Here is an 8,329-nt window from a genome sequence, read left to right as displayed (position 1 = left end):
TTTCTTTTCGAAATTGAGAAATCTCGGTTTGTTTCTGCTTTTGGATAAAACTTGAAACCATTAGTTTGTTCCCTATTTTGTTAAAGAATTGAAACCATGATTGCATATATTAACTGTTTTTCGCAAATCTTAAAAACTGGGTTTGTTCTCTGTTTTGTTAAAGATTGTAACCGTTATTGTCACTATTTTTCAAAATCTTGAATTGGAATTGGTGTTAACAAGACTGTTATATGCGCTGTTTGAGGTGGAGTGATCTGTTTTTTTATGAAATTGATTGATTATAGTGTGATTGATGTTTCGATTAGTTCAATTTTGTAGTTTTGAAATACAATCTGAAAATAGGTGATTGTTACTTGTAAATTCAGAACTTGAGTTGCTATAATCGAGATCACATAGGCCTTTACTTGCTGGATTAGACTGTTTGATATTAGCCCTTTATTGTGCCATCCAAACAATATTAATTTGTGTATTGAGTGCGCAGTTTAAGAGGCATAATAGGTTGACATCGAAAGGAATCCTAAAAGACAGTCAAAGAACTGTTGCGGAGCTCGGAGTCGGTAAAATTTCAATGGGTTAACTTTCTGAAATTTTTATGCAGTAACTATTTTGTGTGTTACTTGCCTAATTGTCAAATCTATTTTGTTCAAGCTTGTTTGTAAAAATAGATTGTAGATCAGTTCCAACTTCACCTTATTTTTGTTGGTTTGTGTTTGGTTGGTTTTAGATTTAAAAGTTTTTCCAAATACTTTGAAAGTTTCTTAAAATCAAAATTGTTTTTTCTTAAAATCAGTCAAGTTGAGTTGTTGTAGTTTCTCTTTGTGTTTGTACCATTCGTTCTTGTGTTTTACATCCCGTGAGTATATTAAGTGGTCTTTTTTTCATTAGCTAACCACTCATCTCGAAAGAGAAAGAGGTTTTTGTATTCTCTTCTTGTTGTTTCTTGTAGAAAAAATTGTTGTTGCACTTCGAGGGTAAATTTTAAATTCCACTACCTGTTTTGTGCAGTTTACTGTGTTTGTTTGTTTTTGGTTTGATTGTGTTTGTTTTTAAACAAACGGTTTTCTTTTTCAAAAATCTTTCAAAACAAACTGTTTTTCGAAGCTGTTTTAACGAGTGAATATGATAGCCAATATGACAGTTTTTGAGAGAAATTTAGGGGATATATTTCCTCTTAGGTCTAATTGTATACCTATGTTAGAAAATGAATGGTTGATTGATTCGGCTTGCTCCTATCACATGACTCCGTTAAGATAAGTTTTCTGTGAATACAAAAGGTTAGAAAATTGCACTATTGTTATGGCTAATAATCGTGTGTGCAATGTGCTTGGAATTGGTAGCATAAATTTGAAATTTAATTATGGTTTTGTATTGAAATTGAATAATGTGAGGCATGTCCCAAAATTGTCAATTAATATGTTGTGTTGTGCATCCTTAGCCGAATTAGGCCTTGAGGGTAAATGGGGGCTGGTTTTATGAAAATTATAAGAGGATCTTTAGTTGTTTTTAAAGCTAAAAGAAAAAAATAATTTATATGTGACCCAAGCTGATCCTATGACTGTGCCTATTTGTTGCATTAATTCTATTTTTGAAAATAAAATATTTTTGTAGCATAAGCGATTAGGTCATTTAAGCAATAGGGTTTAGAAATATTGCAAAAATCTGAATATTTTGGCAATTATATATTTTCAGCTGTGCAATTTTGTGAAAATTTTGTTGATAATAAACAAACTAAAGTCTATTTTCCCTTATCCCATGTTGAAAAATGTGAATGCTCTAAATATATCTTATAATATATACATTATGATTTGTGGGGCCCTCTTGTGAGCCTACTTTTGGTGGTTCTAAATATTTTTTAGCCATTGTTGATGATTTTTCAAGAAAAACTTGGGTTTTCTTAATTAAAAATAAATCTGAATTTTTTGGGATTTTTAAAAATTGGAAAATTCAAGTAGGAATTGAAACGGACAGAAAAATTAAATGTCTTTAAATTAAAAATGGTTTAAATTTTTGTAACACCTGGTTTGATAACTTTTGTGTGCAAAATAGTATAAAAATGATTAAAATTGTCCCCATGGCACCCAAATTTAGTGGGGTGGCCGAGACGATGAGCCGGACCTTTTGGAAAGGGTTAGAAGTCTTTTGACTTCATCCGGCTTACCCGAAATATTTTGGGGTGAAATTGTAGTTACAGTATCGTATTTGATAAATAGATAACCCTCTATCCCCCTTAAAGGTGTATGTCCCGAAAGTAAATGGTTTGGTAGAAGAGTCGATATTTCTAATGTTCGTGTATTTCGGTTCTTCTTTAATACATGTTTGCACGGATGGTTTTGATTTGAAAACTGAAAATAGTATTTTCTTAGGCTATGGTGTTAAAGGGTATAGATTGTGGCTTTGTTCTAGACCCGGATCTAAAATTGTTATTAGTAATAATGTGACATTTAAAGAAGATTATACGCCATGTTTGAAATTTGAAAAATCTGACCTGGTAATTTCTGAATTTAGTGAAATTGACACTGATTGTTATAATACTCGAACTAAGGTGGAGCATGATATGGTTGAGATAGAAGAGGGAGAAATTGAACATTTGAATTCTGCTTTTTGTTCTGTCGAGCAGCAGATTGCTTGTGAATCTGAAAGTGTGCAATTTGATAATTCTAAAATTGCTGATATGGATTCTGAAACTGATTCTTGTGTTTGTTATGTTGTTGAAATTCGGACTGTTTTAAACAAAAAGGTTGATTTTAAGGACAAAAACTGATTATGTACGTTGTACTAAGTCTGTTGTTAGTGGGGAATTGATTGATAATTTTAAAAATGTGCAGTCTTGTGATGTAAATACAGTTAATATTGATTGTGAATTAGAAAATTTGCATTTTGATGATTTGAGTAATGTTGATACTGATACTCAATATGTGTTGAATGTTCAATTTGTTGCTGAAAGTGAATCTTGTGATGATAAACCTCTTAACATTAATATTGAATCTAAAATTCGTGTTTAATCTGCTGATACTGTGCAAATTGATATTGAGTTTGTTTATGAGGATGAAAATGATAACACTGTTTTTCCTTGCAAAAATCTTTTGAAAATTAGAAAGTTGTTGTTGATTATAAATATGTGCAATTTTTTGATATACATGTAGATAATACTTGTTGTGAATTAGATTGTGTCCATTATGACATTTTAGTTAATGTTGATATTGCTTCTAATTCTGTTTTGTGTGTGAAAACTGCTGTTGAGCAACACTCTGATTTTTTTAACGAAAATGTTGTTATCTCTTATTTTGACAAGTGTGTTCAAAATGAGGTGGAAGTTGATAAAAATAGTGAAACTGAAATTTTTTTTGGTGATTTTCAAATTGGTGTTGCTGCTGGGCAGCATGTTGAGAACAATCTTGAAAATTCAGTTTCTGAAATTAAAAACAATGTGGGAATTGATTTAAATGAAAAAATGAGATTAAAAATTATCTATTTGTTAGAGATGGGTTTAGGAATAATCCTATATAAAATATGGACATTTTATGTGGGTCGGATAAACCAAGAAAGCTTTGGGCGTGATCACGCCTAAGGACAACACAAAGTGAGAAAAGTGAACATTTAAAAAATGGCCCCGGGTTAAATTGATAATTTAAATACTATGTGTATTTAATTGCAAAGGAGATCTACAATAGAGAAATTAAAATGAGTGGTATGCAATTGAAGAGAAAAAACAGAAACACACAGCCATGTTCTCACACACAACACCACTTCTTGGAAGGGAGAGAAGACTCAAGTAAGAACACGAGTGCATAGACGCCAGAAGCAATGTAGACGACTTCCGGGCATTCTTCTTCCATTCTCTTGTTCTTCTTTGTCGATTCCCAAAGTTTGAAGGCATCGTGAACTTCTTATTTCGCTTTATGTTTTCGATTTACATAGATTGTGAGTAATTTATTTTCTAGCTTAAGTATATTGAAGTTTGAGACATGAATTTGTGAGAGTTGGTTTTAATTTTAATTTGATGTTTATTAGTATTGCGTATTATTAATTTGTCTACTTTACTAGATTAGAAATCTTAAATTGATGTTTATGGTCATGTATTAGTTTGAAATTTCATAGCTATATTGAGGATTGACACCCGTAATTGTGTAATCTTTCAATTGAATTAGCAACCTAGAGGAAGAATACTCTAGGGAGGATTTAAAATCAATTTTGAACAAATCATCGTAGAAATTTGGTTAAATTGAATTGGGTCTTTCTAGTTCTCAATGCTCACGAGTCAGTAATACTACGGTTGTACCTATGATTCTTACTCGATTAGGAAAATAGCTAACGGCCGTACCTTAGCTATCGATAAAGTAAGAAAGTGTTGGTTGTGAACTCAAGTACATAAACTAAAACCAATTTATCCAATAAAGTTGATTATGGTTGATGAAGAAATTTTCGCATCTCGAATGGAAATTCGTTTCTAGGCTTAAGTTTGGTAAATTTTGGAATTTAGTCATCTTTTAGCTTAATATATTTTCTTTGTAATTTGAATTACTTTCCTTCTTTATTTAGCATAGTAAATCGAATCTCACATCCCTTACATATATATATGCATTTAATTATAAATGGCTAAATAATCAAACCATTATTGCTTCTCTGCGGAGACGACCCTACTCACTACTGCTATATTGTATTTTACATTTTGTGTAGGGTAGGAACTAATATTTTATTTTGCAACTCTGCAACAAGCTAACAGTCATCAACAAGGGAGTCGGTAACGGAAAGCAATGTATAGACAAATTTTTTTTTAATATTGCTTTTTACATGTAATTTTTTAATATTTTTATTCAGTGTTGGTCCTAACTTTTGAATAACATGAGGTGTGATAAGAATGAGAGGCCCTTATAGATATAAATAATATTTTTTACTTATAATAAAATATAAATAAATTAACAAGTAATTTTTTAGTAATTTTTTCAGTATTTTCACGAAATATAGACATATATTATTTGTTATGGACAAAATAATAAAAAAAAATTATCATTTGTTATGGGATAGGTACAACCCGAAAATCCGAGGCGAACCCGGCCGGCATGAAAAAATCGTTTTTGGGTCTAAAAAATATGCCCAAAAACTTACGGGCCGTGCCTATCCTGGCAAGCCAATGATTGGGCCGTTCCGGATCCACTAAGGTTGGCCCGTGCCTGGCCCGATCTGATATAAAAATTAAATATATTTAAAATAATGATTTTATAAATATATTAACAAATTAATTTTTGTACAAAATATATGTGTAGTCTAAAAGTTGAGATTTGTTATTATTTTTGAACCGGGCCGTACCCAGATCTATACTTTTAGTTCTGTCCCGACCCGGGCTAGGCCGGTCCGGCATGAAAAATTCAGGCTGGTCCAAATTGCCACCTCTATGTGAATTAACTCGTTTAAGGTTGTATTTTATCGGATCTAAATAAATTAAAATTTATCATTTTTAAAAATTAAAAAGGAAGTTCAATTTCGGAGACTTAAACCATTTTTAACGAAAAACCAATTTTAAAATTTGATTCTAGTTTAGCGATTTCAATTACGATTTTGAAACTGTAGATTTTGATTTGAACGGCCGCTTTATATTTATGCAATTATTTTTTTTCAAATATAGATACATATTTTTTTTATTATGGTGTTTGTCTGTTGGCCTTCACACACAGGAACGGAGCCACATAGAGTCACAGGGAACAACTGAAAAACAAATTTTTTTAGTGCAATTTTTATATTATATATTATTATGTGTTGGTTTCCCATGTATCCAATATCTATTTTATAAATTAATTTATCATTTTTATTTAGAGACAAAAAAAATAATGGAACCAACTTGATGACTCCGCCTCCCCTCGAGTCCAAAAGCTGATTCCGTCTCTGTTGACATAGATGGTTAAATACAAAAATGATGAAAAAAGTAAGTTGATTAGGCGTTGTTCACCTAAGATTAAGATTGAATATAATTAATGTATTTTTTAATTAATTAGTGTCCTGATTAAAATTTTAAATATTAATGTTATTTAATTAAAACAATTAATTTATATTTTAAATATAGAAATATAAAAAAATGAATGTTATATAATTATTTTTTGATTAGCTTGCTGCTCATACATATACCTTGAGATCAAGAACATATGGAATCATTATCAAGTGCGACCATAGGCCAAATGAAAAAAATGAGTTTGTTTTCACGGGCAGGAGAAAGTTGTGAGCAAACATCTCTTGTCAAACGGGAGTTAAATCTAACAATTTTCAGCAATTAATATATATTTTTAAAATTTAATTTAATTTAAAGAAAATTTTAGTGTTGGTGGCAGCCAATGGTTCTTGTTTAATTGATTTCTACATTTTAACCCATCCTACAATGTTGAATTTATACATCGTGAGATATTTTAGATATTCAGTTTTAGATTGAGTAGGTTTATATATAGATTTGATCTTATTCATATATTAGATTACTTAGATTTAAATCTATCGAGTCTATTTTGTATTGTCTATATATAGGCTCCTTATTTTGATGATCAATAAGACAATCTCATTATTTTCCCCTAAAATTTCTAACATGGTATCAGAGCCTATTTTCCTCATGCCGTAAATATAGCTAACCAACCCGTGTTTCTCCGGATACATTCAACCTGGATTGTACCCGAAGGTCTTGTGATTTTGAGATCACGCCTTTGCAAGTTGTCTTTTTGCAAATCTGTCTCGTCTTGTCTCCGATCTACCATCTGTCCGCTGTTTGTCTGTTGCATATGTGCAATCTCAAATCTTCGCTGCTTATCTGTTGTCTGCGAGCGATCTGAAATGATCTACCATATGTCTGTTGTATGTTTGTTGATGCGTGCGATCTGCCATCCGTCGTTGTCTGTCTGTTGCTGCATGCGATCTGCCATTTGTCGTTGCCTATCTGTTGCCTGCGTGTGATCTGCCATCTTTCGTTGCTTATTTGTTGCCGGAAATCTGTCTATAATCTGTCATCTGTCCGTTGTTTTTCTGTTACCTGCGTGAGATCTGATCTGTCTGATGTTTGCGATTTGCCTGTTTTCGGCTCTGGTGGTCATGGTTTTCAACTCCGGTGGAGCGTCATCTCATTTTTCGGCTCCCCTGGAGTAATCTTGTTTTGGGCTCCGGTGGAGCGTCATCTCGTTTTTCGGCTCCGGTGGAGTCATCTCGTTTTCGGCTCAAGTGGAGTCGTGTCGTTTTCGGCTCCGGTGGAGTCATGTCGTTTTAGGCTCCGGTGGAGTCATGTCGTTTTCAGCTCCGGTGGAGTCATGTCGTTTTAGGCTCCGATGGAGTCATGTCGTTTTCAGCTCCGGTGGAGTCATCTTATTTTCTACTCCGGTGGAGTCATCTCATTTTTTGTTCCGTGATAGAAAGTCATCTCGTTTTCGGCTCCGGTGGAGTCATCTCGTTTTCGACGGCTCCGGTGGAGTCATGTCGTTTTCGGCTCCGGTGGAATCATCTCGTTTTCGGCTCTGCTGAAGCATGTCGTTTTCAGCTCCAGTGGAGTCATGTCTTTTTAGGCTCCGGTGGAGTCATCTCGTTTTCGGCTCCAGTGGAGTCATGTAGTTTTCGTCTCCCGTGGAGAGTCATCTCGTGTTCGGCTTCGGTGGAGTCAGGTCATTTTTTGCTCCGGTGGAGTCATATCGTTTTCAACGGCTCCGGTGGAATCATATGGTTTTTTACTCCGGTGGAGAGTTATCTCGTTTTTTGCTCCGGTGGGTGGAGAGTCAACTGCTAATTTTATTTACGTTTTCTTTTTTGCGTTTATATTCAATTTTCTTATCAAACTCAAGTTGGTTTCGGTTATACCATTTGAGTTTGAGGGGGAATGTTGAGATATTTTAGATATTCAGTTTTAGATTTAGTAGATTTATATGTAGATTTGATCTTATTCATACATTAGATTACTTATATTTGAGTCTATCGAGTCTATTTTGTATTGTCTATATATAGGCTCCTTATTTTGATGATCAATAAGACAATCTCATTATTTTTCCCTAAAATTTCTAACACATCTAATCTAATCGACAACTTTTGTTCCCTAAAGAGAAATTTCCTATTAGAATTTCTACAATTCCTCACCCATTTCCTTAATTCCCTGCTGTTGCCCATTATCAAGATTTCTTTTGTTTCTTATTGTCAATATCATTTCTCCCTGTTGTTGTTGTTGTCCATTATCAAGATTTTTTCTGTTTCCCATTGTCAACATCATTTCCTCCTGTTGCCCATTCATTATCAAGATTTCACTCCCACCACACACAAGCACGACGACGGCAATCGAGGCCAACGCGTAAGAACGGCAATTCAGTTAGCCAGATCACTG

This window comes from Andrographis paniculata, unplaced genomic scaffold (genome assembly GCF_009805555.1).
Source record: "Andrographis paniculata isolate CXL003 unplaced genomic scaffold, ASM980555v1 Contig53END, whole genome shotgun sequence".
Lineage (NCBI taxonomy): Eukaryota > Viridiplantae > Streptophyta > Magnoliopsida > Lamiales > Acanthaceae > Andrographis > Andrographis paniculata.
This window is presented reverse-complemented; position numbering follows the sequence as displayed.